Here is an 18,126-nt window from a genome sequence, read left to right as displayed (position 1 = left end):
CTCTCTCTCTCTCTCTCTCTCTCTCTCTCTCTCTCTCGTGTGCTGGTTCCATAGTTTGCAGCTCTCCTCAGCATGTATCCCATGACTCTGGCATCTCCAACACAACCTACGTGTGATGGCCTCTCCAGGCCTCTCAGTGGCAACACACACACACACACACACATGGCCTCAACAGCTTTCCTTAGCCGAGGGAGAATCTACAGCCCTTCTTACTTGGCTGCAGCTGCCAGTTCTGCTGCCTGATGGGGCTGGAACTCGGCCCCTCATGAAACTACGTCTGCAACAGTTGTCTGTTGTTGATGGCCTTCTTCACTGCTGAAGTTCTCCTTTCCTTCCTTTTTACAACCTCAAAGCTTAGCCTGGTGGGGTCTTCGCCCTGAGGCTGCCACTCCCTTTATTCCATTTAGCATTAGGCTTTTCTTCAAGCCTTTTTGTTTGGTTGGTTTGGTTTGGTTTGGTTTTTTTGTTTTGTTTTCTGTTTTTCGAGACAGGGTTTCTCTGTGTAGCCCTGGCTGTCCTGGAACTCACTCTGTAGACCAGGCCGGTCTGGAACTCAGAAATCTGCCTGCCTCTGCCTCCCAAGTGCTAGAGTTAAAGGTATGTGCCACCACTGCCCTACTTCTTCAAGCTTTTTATCTCCTTGAGCACTGCAACTTCCATCTTCAGCAATACATTTCCTGGCTCTCCTTTTCTCCTCAAACTGTACGATTTTGTATTTCTCTTTGTCCAGCTTGTCCCTTTTTATTCTCAATCTGTGTAAGAATACCACGTGACAGAGACAATACTAGGCTAGCTTTGATCCCCCACACCACGTAACATTTTTATTGATTCTTTGAGTGTTTCACTTCATATACTCCATCACAATCCCTTCCCAATCCTTTCAAGTCTGCCCCACCCCTGTGATCTTCCTGCCAAAAGTAAAACAAACAAACAAACAAGTCCACTTTGGTATCTATATGCTCACTGGAGCACAGAACTGAGTCCTTCCCCTCCCCCACCCCCCTCAGAGGCCATCAACTATAAAGAGCTACTCTTCAGCATCCCAATGACATTTTTTAAAAGTTCTCTAAATTAATTAATTAATTAATATTAATTAATGGGGGGAAGTTCTCCTCAGTGGCTTCCTGTCTAGGCTTGGGGATGGGTGGGGCGGCTGGGGAGGTAGGGGTTGTCACAGAAGCCTTCCACGTCCCTCCCTTTTTACTCTGCATCTGCAGTCATCGATCGATACCACAGCAAAAGTAGCCTCCTTATTCCTCACAGTCATCAGGAACCCAGATCATGAACCTTCACACCCGGTCTCTGGGAACAGCACAGACCACGAACACAGACCCCCTGCTGCAGTAGGAACCTGGACCCAGACAAAGCCCTCAGAGGCTGACCAGATCCAGGACATCGACATGGCCTCAGCTGGCAGCACAGGACAAGCACATCCACATGGCCCCTGATGGGAGCATGGTCAACACAGACCCTGGCTGCAGTAGGGTCTTGGACCCAGACACGGTTCTCAGCAGCAGCAAGGACCTGGGCATCATCCTGGGGCAGGCCACTCACAAAAACACCCTCTTCCCACTCCTGGCCAGCAGCACAGCCCACAGACAACTTAATGGTAACCTCAGATGGGCCTCCACAATGACACCTTCTGCACCACTGCCTTCCTACAAGGACGGCCCATTAAGCCCTGCTTAAAGTGTCCAATTGCTTTTCTAGTCCAAAGTCCCCAAGTGTTCCATATTTCTCCAATAAACACCATAGTCAGGCCTGTTCAGCAATAACCCGCTGCCTGGTACCAACTTCTATGAAAAGATACAATGACCAGAGCAGCTTTGACAAAGGAAAGCTTTTAGTTGGGGAAATAGCTATAGTTTCAGAGGCCTAGTCCAGTGTCATCATGGTGGGGAGCATGGCAGCAACCCATGCAGTAGCTGAATGCTTCGTCCTGATTCTCAGGCCAAGAAAGACAAAGAGAAACACTGGGTCAGGCATAGGCTTTTAAAAACCTCTCCCCTAGTGACACACTTCCTCCAATAAGGCTACATCTCCTAATCCTTCTAATCCTTTCAAAGAATTCCACAAATTGTACCGTGCTTTTTAAAGATTGCAACTGAAAAAAAGTAGAATATGAGAGAGAGAGACACTTTAAATATGAGAGTGAGGAGACATGCTCCCCCATTTATATGGTGTCAGAGGAGAAATTATAGTCAAATGAGTGATGAAAATAAGATCTGTAGAATACATGCTTCTACACTGGCATCCAGTGCCACATCCCCTTACTTTACCCAAATGTTCAATATTAGCCAGGAGAAAACAGAGAGTGGGGTTGCCACAGAAGCCAAATGCTTGGCCTTCTCCTCTACTGGCACCTTCCTTCTCTCGAGGCCCCCAGGCTCCCCTACATGAAGACATACCCCTAAGCTAACAATGTTCAGAAAGAGCCCCAGGGAGTGTAAACAACTATGGATGGGATCTGAGGTTCTGTACGGTTCCCCTACAGTATTTCCCTTCCTTTGGAATAAATCTCCCCTCAGATAAGAGTCGTTTCTGCAAACAGAAAGACTGCTCAGCCAGTTCTTTCAGCCTTCATTTTTTACCAAATGACTTCTTATCCACCACAGAGAATTAAACCTAGCAACTCACAGACTGAGAAGCAAGGGAGACCCTAGAAGCGATTTTCTCCATCCTGAAGTGCATCCTGGGAGCCCCTCCTCTGGTGTCGGCTTCATTTGGCCATGCTCCCGTAGCACCTCTGCCAGGCAGCTGCAGCCAGCACAGCTGCTGTATGCTGTTTCCAAACCATGTACATAAGCTACCCTGAACTGTAGAAGGTGACTTGGTGCCAGGTTCTCAGAGTGTTTACAGCTCCCTGCTCCATCATGAAACTGTCAACCACTGAGGTATAGAAAGTGCTTGTGAAAATGCCACTCTAGGGACTGGGACACCAATTCCCATAAAGGGAGGTGACAGAGCTTAGCCAATCACACACCACCCCATATTATCATAACCATAGTTGTTCTGGTTAGTGTCATAGGCTATGAGTTTTAAGTAATGGCAGAAATGGCTATTTTCCAGCAGTCCAAAGGCAGGAACTGGAAGAGTAGAAAAACAAACTCTTATAACATGTATGTACAGACAGGAAGTGATGGGGCACGCCTTTAATCCCAGCACCTAGGAGGAAGAGGCAGAAGGATTTGAGTTCAAGGCCAGCCTGGTCTGCAGAATGAGTTCCAGGACAGCCATGGCTACACAGAGAAACCCTGTCTCAAAAAACAAAAACAAAAAAAAACCAAAAAAAAATGTATGTACATCTGTGTGTGTATGTGTATATGTACATATTCCTGCACACACATTCCTAGGCTAGCCTCAACCCCTCAATCTCCTGCCTCAGCTCTGGGGAGCTGAGACTATACATATGCGTCACCACAGCCAGCTTATCGTTTGCTTTTCTATTGATTTCTGAACTCAGGCCCCCAGGCTTGGAAGGAAAGCACCATTTCTCCAAAGGAGATATGCACCTGAACAATAAGTACACAGAAAGATGGTCAGCATCATCAACCATCAACAAAGCATAAATTGAGGCCACAGTGAGATACTGTCTCCATCCAACAGAACAGCATAACCCAAAGGACAAATACAAATGCTGGGGGTTTGTTGTTCGTTTGTTCGTAGACAGCCTTACCATGCAGTCCAGACTGGTCTCCAACTCTAGATCCATGCACTGTCACAGTGTTAAAGATAAGAAATAGCAACCCTCTACTCGCATTGCTGTGGAGCTATGAAATGATGCAGACACTTTTGTAGAACAGTCTAGATGCCCTTCAAAGTAAGAGACACACTGTGAGCCATCAATTCCACACTCCTGGATGCTGTATACTAAGAATGAAATGGTCACACCAAACTTTGCACATGAATGCTCTCTGCTAACTGGAAGATTCATATAATGAAATGCTAAACATTAAAGAAAGAAAAATGAAATAAATAAAAATTAAAAGTATGGATACTTAGCCGGGTGGTGTTGGCGCACGCCTTTAATCCCAGCACTTGGGAGGCAGAGGCAGGCAGATTTCTGAGTTCGAGGCCAGCCTGGTCTACAGAGTGAGTTCCAGGACAGCCAGGGATACACAGAGAAATCCTGTCTCAAAAAACCAAAAAGAAAAAAAAAAAGTATGGATAAAGCCTTGAAATCACCATGCTGAGTAAAAAAGCCAAATGCGTGCGCGTACACACACACACACACACACACACACACATCACCTACTGTATGCATGAGATGTCCAGAGTAAGCAAGCCCACAGCAGCAGTGCCTAGTAGCTAGAGAAAGAAAGAAAGAAATTACTGAGATGGATTTGGGGAGCCAGAAGTCCTGTGAAATGTTTTAGAATTAAGGGATGGATACACAACTCCGTGAGTGTGTTTTCAGGAGGTAAACTCTAGGGCATGTAAGTTACACCTCAGTAAAGCTGGCATTTTCTATAAGTGCCCTAAATAACCTGAAGAAAATAGAAGAAGTTGAGAGGCTTTTTAAATAGTTGTTGATTTAAACATAAAGCAGTCCTCTGCAACATTTCTCCACAGACTCCTTGAAGAATCAGATCAAACCCTCCTAGAGAAACAGAGTTAAAGAATTCAGATGGGGGATGGAGAGATGGCTCAGTGGTTAAGAGCACTGACTACTCTTTTGAACGTCCTGAGTTCAAATCCCAGCAACCACGTGGTAGCTCACAACCATCCATAATGAGATCTGGCTCCCTCTTCTGGGGTGTTTGAAGACAGCTAGTGTTCTTACATATAAGACATAAATAAATCTTTAAAAAAAAAAAAAGAGTTCAGATGCCAACTGAAACCCACTGTGCACTTCAGAGTCAAGAGAAAACATGAGAAATTCAGGGTCCTAGGGCCTCGGGATGCCCCTGGAAACAGGATACCAGGGATACCAGGGAAACAGCAGTACCCCTGGCAACAGAAGAGGGCAAGTAACAGAACTGTCTTCCTTCCATGTGAGCAATCACAGTTTGCATTCACATGTCCGGCTAAGCTCTGCTAAGCCACACGACCCAATATCCAGCAGGTGTTCCCGCCACTGACAAGCCCAGCAACTCCACAGACTGGGCACAAGTTTGCTTCCTACAGACACTATGCACACCTGCCTTAACAGTTAAAATAAAGGGAATAGGCAGACAGGAAGGAAGGATGATTACCATTGCCACAGAAAATATGATGCCGTAAAAATAATATGAGAAAACAATAAGAAACAGATTATTAAATTTCCAGGGACTGAGCAAGAAGAACTAGGGAGGAGAAACAAAGTCACTGCAGATTAAATATGGAGAGTTTTAAGCCAATTATAAAAGATCAAAGACAACAAGAGAGGGGAGGAGCAGCCTTACAAGTAACTGAGATAGGAGGCCTTGGGAGAAATACGGCCAGGGGAGAGTCATTACAGTTTACAGCTGAAGTAATCTAGGGGTGACTTTAGCATGGAATTCACTAGGAACCGCTACCACAGGCAACTCTCAGGAACAGAAAACAAAGAGCTCTTTATTTTTTAAATAGGCATGCAATCCCAAAGGGAGGAAGATACCAGACTGGCACACAGAAAACCGTCAATGGAAAATGCCAGCATCTCCAGCCATGTTAGATTTCTATGTCACCGTGGCAGTGCCCTTCACTGCATGTCACCACAGGTAAAGAAAGGTAAAGAAAAAGGCATTGTGGCATTGCTAAAGTAAGATCCTTGACACGTACTGCCACTATGTCCCTAATACAAGTCTGACGCTTGAGCCGGGGGCACGGTGACACCGTGACACATGCCTGTAGTCTCAGCTACCAGGAGGCTTGAGCCTCCAAACCTGAAGCAACTTAGGCAACGCAGTGAGATTCCAACTCTTAAAAGCAAAACAAATGGGCTGGGGAATTTGCTCAGTGATCAAGAGTACTCGGTCTTGCAAAGGGCCCAGGTTCGATTCCTAGGACCCACATGAGGTATACTACCTCCTTGGGTGTCAGGCATGCACATGGTACAAAATACTCATACACGCAAAATAATAGCCAAATAAATCTAAATAAAAAAAATTAATTTTAAAAAGACAAAATAAACAATCGGACACTGCCCTCCATTTTGCATACATGTACATAATATATTTCAGTCAGAGTTGCCTGCCCCTCATGACTGTCCTTTGTCTCCTCCCCCTCCCCCTTCCCAGTTACCCCTGCTGCACTTTAATGCTTCCCTTGCTTTAGATGAGCCAATGAGTTTCATTAGGGAAGAGCCTTCTGTATATCAACAATGGCCTTCAGAGCGCCAACCATAAGGAGACCCCATGCTTACCAAGGAGAGCCACACCTTAAGCCACCAACAAAGGTGGGGCTAGCTTTGAGCTTCTCCTTTATAACACTCTCTAAAATTTAAAAATCTAGGGTCCAAGCGTTCTCTCCATGGCCATGCACAATAACCCCTGGACTCAAGAGCATGAGGAAGCAGCTGGAACCCAGAGAGATGCCTGGCACACAAGGGTGTGGCAGTAACGGGGTTATGGCCCTGGCCTTTGGACTCCAGATTCCTATGTTCTAACTATGACGATGAAGAGCCCTGATACCCAGCCTTTTCCTTTCTTCATAGCTGGAGACTGAACTTATGTTAAGTACGCATCCTGCTAGTGAACGTTATCCCCACCCCCCACCCCCGTCCCCCAGGTTCTGCTTTGACTGAGAGTAGATTATTCTGCCTTTTCTGTTTTGGTGTGGGGAACACCCTAACTAAAAGCAGCAGGGCAAAAAAGGCAGAATACCACCAAAGGTACCCAACCCAATGGCACAGGAGGTCCAGGACAAGGCCTGATGTGGAAAACGCTCTTTTCCTTAACAAGATTGTACAGAACACTATGTAAGAATGGCTAAATGCCTATGGAACTCCTGAATTTACAGAAGAAAGCTAATATATTCATAATGCACCACTTCCTGAGAAAATATCTCTCAAGAAAGAAAAGAGAGCTGGAGAGCTGGTTAAGAGCAGTGGTTGCTCTTCCTGATGACCTGGGTTTGATTCCTAGCATCCACATAACCACTCACAACTGCTGTAGCTCCAGTTCTAGGGGATCAGTGTCCTCTTCAGGCCTCTGTCAACATCAGGCGCGTATGTGGTGCACAGATATATGTACAGACAAGTACCCACACACATAAAATAGTAAGAAAAACAGTAATAAAAATAAAAAATAGTAGGAAACTTTTTTTTTTTTTTTTTTGGTATTTTGAGACAGGGTTTCTCTGTGTAGTCCTGGCTGTCCTGGAACTCACTCTGTAGAACAGGCTGGCCTCGAACTCAGAAATCCACCTGCCTCTGCCTCCCAAGTGCTGGGATTAAAGTTGTGCGCCACCACTGCCCAGCTAATAACAAACATTTTTAAAGAGACTAGAAAAGCACAGTGAAGACATCTCTTGACACCAATCACTTACTTGCCCCTGTACCTGGACACCAACAGTTACCTGGCTACCTGGTGGATCCCAGCCACTACTGAGGCCTCAGTGTGACCAGAGTCACAGAGCCAAGCATGCTTGCATTGCACACCGTGCTGCGACCACGCTCCCCGCAACCCTGCCACTCAATACGCACGTGATCTCCAGCAAGATTACTGAATCTCAATTTTCTCGTAAGTGGAAAAAATAGTTCCTACCTTACAGAGTTGTTGTAAAGGTTAAATGAAAATAATAAATAACAAAGCGGCAAAGACAATCTCTGCCACGAGGCAGACGCTCAGGGAAAAGGAAAGCTAGTCGCATCAGAATTACTGCTAACACCCCCAGAAGCCCAACACTAGAGTTGGAAATTAAACAAAATACACATCGAAGGAGGAGAGAATGAAGTACACCGCATTAGGGAGACGTGACTCATACCGCCAGAGTCCTCAGTCCCACAACACCACTGCTTCCTGGAGACACAAACTAGCAGGAAAATGACATTTCTATGTTTAATCGCACTTCTTAAGCTTTGTGCTTTTGGTTTTTTGTTGTTGTTTTGCTTTTTTTCCCCAGCTTTATTCAATTTCCCCGCCCCCTGCTCCTGGATCCAAGCTTTTGTTCCCTGTCAAAATCCCTTCCACTGCCGTAAATAATCTCTCTCCCTCTTTTATATTACCTTTCAAATATTTATAGACTGTTATTCTCCTTCCCTCGGAGTCGTACATCATTTTTGTTGCCCTTCTGGATTCGCCCTAGTTTATCTACATCTTTTAGAGAAAAACAAACCCAGGTGCTTCATGATGGCACACCCAAAGCCAACAGCCCCAACCAACACGGCCTCTTATTCAATGCTACACACACACACACACACACACACACACACACACACACACACACACAAACAAATATTCTTTGATGTGCCTCTTACTCCTTTTCTCCAATAATTCATAATTCCATCTCCAAGATAACACAGGCGAAAGTGATAAGGGACCGTAGATGCTAGGGCGCTGCAAGCTAGAGGGTCCTGGGGTAGTGTGCTGGGGGAAGGTCGGCTCCTATTAGTGAGGCATTAATTACGTGTGCTATCCACTACTTCTGCTTGTTAACTCGGGGCCACCTCCTGCATTCGGTGCCACTACATTCACTGAAGAGCATCCATGAGAACTTCTTTTGCTTTGTCTGGCCCTGGTGGAAAGAAAAAATCAACACTGTTCCTTTCCAAATAAATCCAAGTTTTGAAAGCGATAAAGTGAAAACCCCTAAAACTGAACAAAAATAGCACTCAGCCAGGCGGCCAAGAAAATGGCCCCTTTCCCAGTGGAGAGCCCCGAGACTTGCCCCGCTCAGTTGCTCCACACTGCTGCTTGACAGTGACTCCGCCCCATGCCCACACACATCTGTGTGGAGGCCCCTGCGTCTTACTCTCAGGTGTGTGTTCTAGAGTGCGTGCGCCTTCCATCTCTGCTGCAAGGGCAGCAAGGGAGTGGGGTGCTCCCCGTGAGGGTCTGCTGCAGCTAACCTCCAAACCTCAGAATCCTGAGCTGTATACTTGTACCACATTCCTTGAGACCTTTAGAAAGGATAAAGGGTGGCTAACACCACACACATTATGAGTGGAGTTAACAAAAGAGGAAAAACATCAAAGCCACGAACAGAGAGAAGGCGTCTCACAATCTGAGTACTTAATACTTCTAGTACAGCGGGGTGTGAGGAACCTGCTTGTGTTTACACTCCTTATCTCATGCAGCCTAATTGTTTAAATTGTTTTTGATTTAATTAACTTTTATTTTCTATGTACAGGTATTTTACCTGCCTGTATGTCTATGCACCACATACATGAATTGTCTGTGGACGCCAGAAGAGGGCACAAGATACCTTGGAACTAGAGTTACAGATTGTTGTGAGCCACCAGCTGGGAGCTGGGAATTGAACCCAGGTCCTGTGGAAGAGTAGCCAGTGTCTTCACCTCTAAGCCATCTCTTCAGTCCCCATGCAGCTCATTTTTTTTTTTTCTATAAGAACCAGTTTGTGGCTGCCTGGTACACCTCACTCACGCTCATTAGGCTGCCACAGCAGGCACACTCATCTGCAATGGATATTCTAGGTCTTGCTTTTACACTTCATCATCGTGTACAAGCTCGTTTTTTTTCTCACAGCTACATCATATTTGATGAAAATGGCATGTTCTAAGTATCTTGTGAAAAATACAGGTATGCTAACATATCCAGGAAACAATTATTTTACTTACTTTGCAAATGAAGAAATGAAAATACAAACCAAGGATGTAGCCTTTCCCAATCACAGGGGCGAGAAGGCCTTTAAAGCCATATGGGAAGATTCTTCTAATGATAGAGCCTCCGCTCCAGAGAGAAAATCACCAAAATAGCCGCAAAAGTCTTTTCCTGAGTATCTTCGATCTTCAAGGCCTTTGATCAAGCATCCACTATCATATGCTGTTCTCACAGAGAAACCTGGCGCTGTACTGCAATGCTAACCACAACATGCCTTTCACATTAATGCAAAGCAGTAAAATGACTTCCAAGTAGTCGAGTGACTGCATGGTAAGAGATGAGGCCTCTATTATCCAGTGAGTCTCCATTAATATTTGACTAGGCACTACAGTCCCCAGCTCCTTTCTCAAGATCTGCAACTGAGGAACTAATCAACTTCAACTGAAGGAGGTTATTTTTAAAAACTGCCTAAATCTTCAAAATGTCACACTGAATCCACATGAAGTCACTAATGACCTGGACTTTATCGGCATTGTAATGATTAGCTCTCTCCCACACTCAGCTAACTTGTTTCTGGTCTCTCTCACTTGCTATGTGGTTGCCTCTGGACTACACATGTACAGGGCTAATCCTTTGTCATTATCTCCTAAAGAACACTGAAGAATAAATAATTCTTTCTTACAGTGCTTGGAACTGGACCCAGGACTTGTCTACAATAGGCCAAGAACTCAAGCTCCACCCCAGGCCATTATTACAAGTATTCACACAGCATTTACATAGTTATTGGGAGCCCTCTATAGCAGATTTAAAGTGCTTGTGAGTACAAAGGTTAATCACCTAAAAGCTCTAGAATATCCTTGGAGATGCTGGGCCTCTGGGCATTCCTGTGAAGAAGTTTACTGATTAGGGTAATTGAGATGAGAAGACATGCCCACTGTGGGTGGCACCATTCCCTATGCAGGGATCCTGGACTGTAGAAAAAAAAAAAAAACAAGTGAAAGAGTTGAGTAAGGCACTGGGAGCAGTCTCTTTCTTAACTGTAGATGCAATGTGACCAGCTGCCTGAAGTCCCTGTTATTGTGCATTACCTGTCCTTATTGATTATAACCTGATACTGTGAGCCAAAACAAGGCCTTCCTTCCTTAGGTTGCTTTTGTCAGTGTATTTATTATTGCAGAAAAAAAAAGGTGACCAATATATTTAAGGTGACTTGAGCCTCCAAGAATTTTATAATGGGTCGGGTGTGTGACACCAATCCTCACGGCTAGGGGAAACAGAGCTGTGCATCTTCTCATCCGCAGCATGACCGCCCCACAGTTCACTGCGTACCAAACACTAGCACTGAAACTTCACACGTCAGATATCTACATTACCATACATAACAGTAGCAAAATTACCATTAGGAAGTACCAATGAAATAATTTATGGTTGGAGTCAGCATTGGGAAGGCTGAGAACCTTCTGTTCTAGCTGTGAAATGATTCCATCACTGATTTTGACAACTTTAGCTTTTTATCTGCCATGGTTCAAACTTAACTAGGTGTTGAGGTAGGAAAACAAACAAACCAACCACACACACACCCCCAAAAAAGAACACACTGCTGTCATCAATCTTGGGCCTTTTCACTGGCTGAGCTACCAGTCCCCCGCCACACACACACACACTAAAAGAACATGTTGCTGTAACCTATCTTGGGCATTTTCACTGGCTGGACTAAAATGGCCTAAGGAGACCTGAAAGTGGTGTCTGGAGAGATGGCTCAGTGGTTAAGAACAGTGGCTGTTCTTGCAGAGGGCTGGGTTTGACTCCCAGCATCCACATGGTGGCTGGCAGCCATCGGTAACTCTGCTTGCGGGAGAATCTTAAATAGATCTTAAACAAATCAGAAATAAATCTTCCAAAATAAACTAATAATAATAATAATAATAATAATAATAATAATAATAGCAGCTGCATCTTCTGGTCCTTTGCTTGCCCTCCAGAACACTCCGTTCTATGGCTCCTCTTGTCTCTATTCTCAGGGTCTTTCTGGGGCCAGTCTTAATGCACTTTCATGGTTTACAACACCACGTAGTAGAGAATATTACAACTCTTATCACATGGGATCAAATTTTATAACCAGTAGGAAATTAGTATTTTCTTGGCTGTTGTTGTTTTTGGTTTTTGGTTTTTTTCGAGACAGGGTTTCTCTGTGTAGCCCTGGCTGTCCTGGAACTCTCTCTGTAGACCAGGCTAGCCTTGAACTTAGAAATCTGCCTGTCTCTACCTTCCAAGTGCTGGGATTAAAGGCATGCGCCACCACTGGCTGGCCGTAAACTAGTATGTTAAGAAGAGGGATTCAAATGAGAAACAGGAAAAGGACAGGCTTGGACGGTTCACTGAAAAAAATTCAAGTGATGCTTATACATAGTCAGCTGAGGGACGTTGCAAACCTCTGTTGCCTCTTGCCTCTCTTGTAGTGGGTGGGAACTCTTCTATCTTGAAAGACCACATCTATCAGGTCTGTCACCTTCTGTTTGCCATATCTGAAGTAGTCAGGAAAGCTCTGAACTCTTTTTTTTTTTTTTTTTTTTTTTTTTTTTTTTTTTTTTTTTTTTTTTTTTTTTTTTGATTTTCGAGACAGAGTTTCTCTGTGTAGGCCTGGCTGTCCTGGAACTCACTCTGTAGACTGCAGACTGGCCTCGAACTCAGAAATCCGCCTGCCTCTGCCTCCCAAATGCTGGGATTAAAGGCGTGTGCTACCAACGCCCAGCTTAGCTCTGAACTCTTAGGGGTTCATATAATCAGATCCCAGGAGACACAGAATCACCTTCCCACCTGAAGCTCTTGGTCTAATGACATCTACCAGATTCCTCTTGGCATTCAAGTTAATATCGTCACAATGTTGAGGTTGCGAGAGGTGCACTTCTTCCTTTTTTTTTTAAAGAAAATTAATTATGTGTATGTGTGTGTGGGGGGGTGGTATATGCATGTGAAAGCACACGTGAACCCCATCCTCTGCAGGAACAGCATGTGCTCATCACCACTGCCCCCACCTCTACAGGTTACACTTTTAGAGCTGGGAGGGTCTCCCTACATAACTCCAGCTGGTCTCCAGTTTGTGACCTTCCTACCTCAGCCAAGGCCAGGCTCAGGCAAAAGTTCCAGCACACCTAGCCTTAAGGGCCCTTCATTGTGCTGACCAGGCTGAATTCTAACTTCACTTTTCAGTCTGGCAGAGCCCCAGCAAGAGCTTAATCCCCGAGTTGCTGTGGAAGCCACTATCTGGAGAGTGCCACACGGATAACATCCACCAAAATGACAGGTAACCTTCCGTCCAAAACAGACCTCCTGTCTCACGCCTGCTTCCTGGCTCTACCGCCACCAGCTGTCCGAGCAGCTCCTCACTGAGCACGGGCACTGAACCTTCCATGAACCTTTGGTCCCACTTGGCTCCTATCAGCCACACTCGGAGTCAGAGATCTTAGACGAAAGTCAATCAGGCCACACACTTGCTGTTTCAACACTTCAGTGACTTTCCACGGCAATCTAATAAAACCCCAACTCCTCCAGTGGCCTCCAAAGCCCAGGGTAATGTAGGCCCACCAGTGTCACCCAGTTCATGCCACTACAGGCAGTGACTTCCTGCCTGCTGTAAGCAGTCTCTTAAGTGAGTTCCAAAAGACCCTGACTGGGACAGCTCATTAGGACGGAGGACTAGCTCTAGCTCTAACCTATTTTTCTCTAAGAGGCTCTCTTGCCTGGACCATACTTTTTGGAACATCCAGGACACCATCCGTCCCACCCACCTATACCCTTCTTAACACCACTTCCATGAAAATATCTTGGTTATGTACTTGTTTATCAAATGTCTCTACCCCTGGAAAAATAACATCAATGAGAGACACGTGTGTCACCCAAAGCGATATATCACATACTTAAGAATTTGGTCTGCCCAACAGACAGTCATTAAATAGATAAAACGGAGAAACAGGAAGAAGGTAAAGAAGAGAAGAAACCTGTTCGGATAGCAGAATAAGCAGGGGAGAATTCACGTTAGCAAATAAACTGGTGCCTCATGAATAGTCTGCTCACTCATTTACTGCACAGCCTGTGTATTTTAGAAATCCTCCCCTCCCACACAACACCTGAGCTCAGAGTTAAGAAAAAGTATGAGAAGAGGGAAGAAGAGTAAAAATCAATCCCAAAGTCACGTGTTAGTGCACACTGAACTAACCTGACATTTGGCTGCGTGAAGCAAGAGCAGAGAGCTCTTACTACTAATAAACATCAGAAAAATCTGCTATAACACTTGAGTCAATATTTTCTTTTGACAACAAGCCAGCAATTTACAGTCTACTTTAAAAGTCACTTAGCCATTGTGTTCTGGAAAGAATGTTCACTGGTTGTAAACTAAGACCAGATTAGCAATTATGAAATTGGCCCACAGATGTTAAAAGACTAAACTTGGTTTGAAATGTAATTTATTCAGCAATGGCGATCAATATTAATGTGAATTTTCACAAAGGAGTCAAAAACATTCTGTGAATTTAATCTTTTTGTCAAGTGAAAATCAAGCAGAGATGTCAGTCGGAGGCAGGCAGAAAGACTCTTGCATCAGTTTGTGAAAATGACAGAATGATGTCCAACTAATTAAGATCCAGAAATAGGAGTTAGCTACACGGAGGGCCACAGAACCTCCACTCCTTTGTGTGTGAGTGACTACAGACCTAGCCTCGGGGCCCAGGTTATCTGGCCAAAGTGTGACTTTTATTACAGCATCAGTTTGCTTCTCCCCACACTCCACAAACCTGTTTTTTGATTTTTTTTTGGGGGGGGGTGGTTTGTTTGTTTTGTTTTGTTTGAGACAGGGTTTCTCTGTGTATCCCTGGCTATCCTGAAACTCACTCTGTAGACCAGGCTGGCCTCAAACTCAGAAATCCACTTGTCTCTGCCTCCCAAGTGCTAGGATTAAAGGCATGCACCACCACTGCCCGACCATAAACCTGTTCTTTGAGAGATCCTGGGGTCACTGCTACCGCTGAGGAATATATAAATAGGATGGACCCACAGAGATGAGATGGGGGACTGTGAGACACTAAAGCTGGGAAATGGGGACAAAACAGATGCTGGAAGGAATTAAAAGTGTCTTAATACATGGACAGTTTACAGGTGATTTCAGTCTGTAATGCTGGAAGGAAGCAGAGCTGGCACAGGGCCTGTTCAGTCAAAAGTCAGCTCATGAAGGAAGGCTACTGTCTAATGAGAAGAGTTTCTGTTGCAGGAGTCCTGGAGATGGATGGTGGCAACCACTGAATACTTTAACCAGAGTTCATATGAGACCAAGGAGATGGCTTACTGGGTAAAGTACTTGTTTAAGTGTGAACACTTTTGTTCAGATCCCCACAGAAAGCAACAGTAGCAACACATGTAATCCCAGTGCCCCACAGTATGAGAGGAGAGGAAGGCAGGAGAATACAGAGAAGCTTGAAGGGTCAGCTCACCTGGCATACAAACAGGGGTAAACAAGAGGCCTTGCCTCAAAGATGGCAGGTGAGCACCAACTCCGGAGGTTGCCTCTGACACATACCAGAATATGTAAACCATGACAAGCAAGTGTGCACGCATGCATACATGCATGTAAACATACACACACACATCGACAGTTAATTATAGTAACAGAGCATAAATTTCAGTATAGTGTGTGCTAAGTTTTTTTTTCAAGTTAGTTAGTAAAAACATGACATAAAGGCATTCACAAGACCAAAAGAGAATCAGGACGCTGAGAGGGCAAGGCAGGAGCCGTCAGCCAGTGATAACAGGAATATATGGTTCGAGGACTCCAGGGGGATACCGGACAGCTGAGGGGAAGTGGTGACAGAGGAACACCAGACAGCTGAGGGAGAGTGGTGACAGAGGAACCTCTGATACTCCACAACAGCAAGACTACACCACCTAAGCAAAGAGCCTACTGTCACCATCCATAAAAGTTCCCCCAGCACTGGACCAGCTGGAAGCAGAAAATCCTTAGACCCTGTGACCTAAAGAGAGCATCAAGGACAGCTATCCATCCACCGACTCTCAGGTCATCAAAGAGACACAAGCTGGGCTTTAGCACCTGTCACAGCTCTCTCAATAAACGCATCACAGGGCTTTGGTTTTTCTTTTTTATTATTCTTTTCATTATTTCCTGTGACTAAAAATCAAACCCAAGGCCTTGTGCATGCTGGGTAAATGCTCTCTCTTCCACTAAGCCAAAGTTTATTAAAACAGGATCTCATTAAGTTCCAAGGCTGGCCTAGAATTCCCGATCTTCTCAACCCAGGCCCCTACTCTAACCTTCAGCTGCAAAATTGTAGGTTCATTCAACCAGACCCAGTTTACCTCTTTATTTAAAAAGACTGAATTTTCTGTACCCATCATACACTGTTGGTGGGAAATTAATTGTGTACCTCAATGGAAAAGCCCTCAAAATGTTGGTCTTAGAGTTAACATAAGACATAGGGTGCACGCTTCGACAGCACATATACTAAAATTGGAACGATACAGAGAAGATTAGCATGGCCCCTGCACAAGGATGACACACAAATTCATGAAGCGTTCCATATTTAAAAAAAAAAAAAGACATAGGAACTAGCTGGGCAGTGGTGGTGCACGCCTTTAATCCCAGCACTTGGGAGACAGAGACAGGTGGATTTCTGAATTCGAGGCCAGCCTGGTCTACAGAGTGAGTTCCAGGACAGCCAGGGCTATACAGAGAAACCCCGTCTTGAAAAACCAAAAAAAAAAAAAAAAAAAAAAAAAAAAAAAAAAAAAAAAAAAAAAGACATAGGAACCCACTCCTTAATATACACCTAAGAGAATGAGACACACATTTAAACTCACACACACTTTGATATCCAGAGCAGCCTTGGTCTTAGGGGCTAAAATGTGTAAGCAGTCCAGGTGTCAATCAACTGACACATAGCAAAACAAAAGGCGATAAATACACATACAGTGTGGTATTAAATAGTAATTAAAGGGGTAAGAATAAATCCATGTTACAACATGGATATGTCTTACAAATATCAAACAAACATGTGTGGAAAAAGACAAACATAAAAAGTACACATAGTACTTCATGACAATATATAAAATGTCCCAAATAATCCAATCTGTGAAGACAAAAATAAATTAGTGGATACCCAGAAAGAGAGGTAGGAGATAGATGACGTAGATAAGGAGTAACCACTAGAGAGTTTGGTTATTTCACAACCCTGCTAAATTACTAAAAGTATGAAATTTTATGCTTTAAACAAGTAAATTATGGGGGCAGGAGAGATGGCTCAGTGGTTAAGAGCACTGACTGCTCTTCCCGAAGGTCCTGAGTTCAAATCCCAGCAACCACATGGTAGCTTACAACCACCCGTAATGAGATCTGACGCCCTCTTCTGGTGTGTCTGAAGACAGCTACAGTGTACTTGCATATAATAAATAACGTTTTAGCCAGGCAGTGGTGGTGCATGCCTTTAATCCTAGCACTTGGGAGGCAGAGGCAGGCGGATCTCTGAGTTTGAGACCAGCCTGGTCTACAGAGTGAGATCTGTACAGAGAAACCCTGTCTTGAGAAACCAAAAAATAAATAAATATTTTTTTAAAAAAATTAGTAAATTATGACACATGGATTTTTTTCTCAATCTATTAAGAAATTAATCTGAGGGGCTGGAAAGATAGCTTAGATGAGGTGATATTACTTTAACTTGAGAAAACCTATAATGACCTGTGAAGACAGTTTCAATGAGGGATTGACTACAATAGTTGATCAGTAGTAGTATTGTTTGGCGGGGAGGGTGTCTTATTTAAGTTAAGTTAAATAACTTATTAAGTTATTTAATTCCCTAGGCTACCCTAGGGAATGAACTGTGTAACTGAGTCTGAACTGTGTAGAAGTAGGGACATGAAAGAAGGAGCAGAGAAATTAAACTGAGTGTAAGCAAACAAGCAAATGTGCATTTATTCTCTCTGTCTTTAGCTGTGGCTCTGATACAGCCATCTGTCCCAAGCACTGTGGCTGTTGACTTCCCAGCAAGGATGGGCTATGACCAGAAATTACGAACTAAAATAAACCCACTCTCCCGTAAGTTACTTTCTGCCAGGTTATCTTATTGCTGTTACAGAAATGAGTCTAGAAGTCGGTAAAGGGTCGTTGCGGACGTGTAACCATCCGAGCTCACAGCCCAGCACTCACAGAGAAGCTGAATGTGGCACCGCATGCCTGTAACCCCATGGCCAGGGGCAGGTGCGGGTGGAAGATACCTGGAGGGCTCTCGCCAGCCAATCTAGCCAAAAGGTAAGCTCCAGGTTTTCAAGTTCAGTAAAGAGACCCTGTCCCCAAACATAACATGGAAGGTGTCTGACGAAGATACTACCTGATGTAGACTTCTGGCTTACACACACACACACACACACACACACACACACACAC

General features: G+C 44.5%; 1 protein-coding gene and 1 non-coding gene across 3 annotated transcripts in view; one reads left to right on the top strand and one right to left on the bottom strand.

Moving 5' to 3' along the window:
* The window catches only part of Dmrt1 (doublesex and mab-3 related transcription factor 1), a 104,432-nt gene that overhangs the window by 72,537 nt on the left and 13,769 nt on the right, over positions 1-18,126 (bottom strand). The gene's annotated exons all lie outside the window — the stretch shown is intronic.
* Positions 16,168-16,274, top strand: LOC116104183. The gene has a single exon (XR_004123721.1). It is a non-coding gene; the product is annotated as a U6 spliceosomal RNA (small nuclear RNA).

This window comes from Mastomys coucha, unplaced genomic scaffold, assembly GCF_008632895.1.
Source record: "Mastomys coucha isolate ucsf_1 unplaced genomic scaffold, UCSF_Mcou_1 pScaffold21, whole genome shotgun sequence".
Lineage (NCBI taxonomy): Eukaryota > Metazoa > Chordata > Mammalia > Rodentia > Muridae > Mastomys > Mastomys coucha.
Note: the sequence above shows the minus strand (reverse complement) of the source record. Positions and strands in the feature narration are given on the sequence as shown.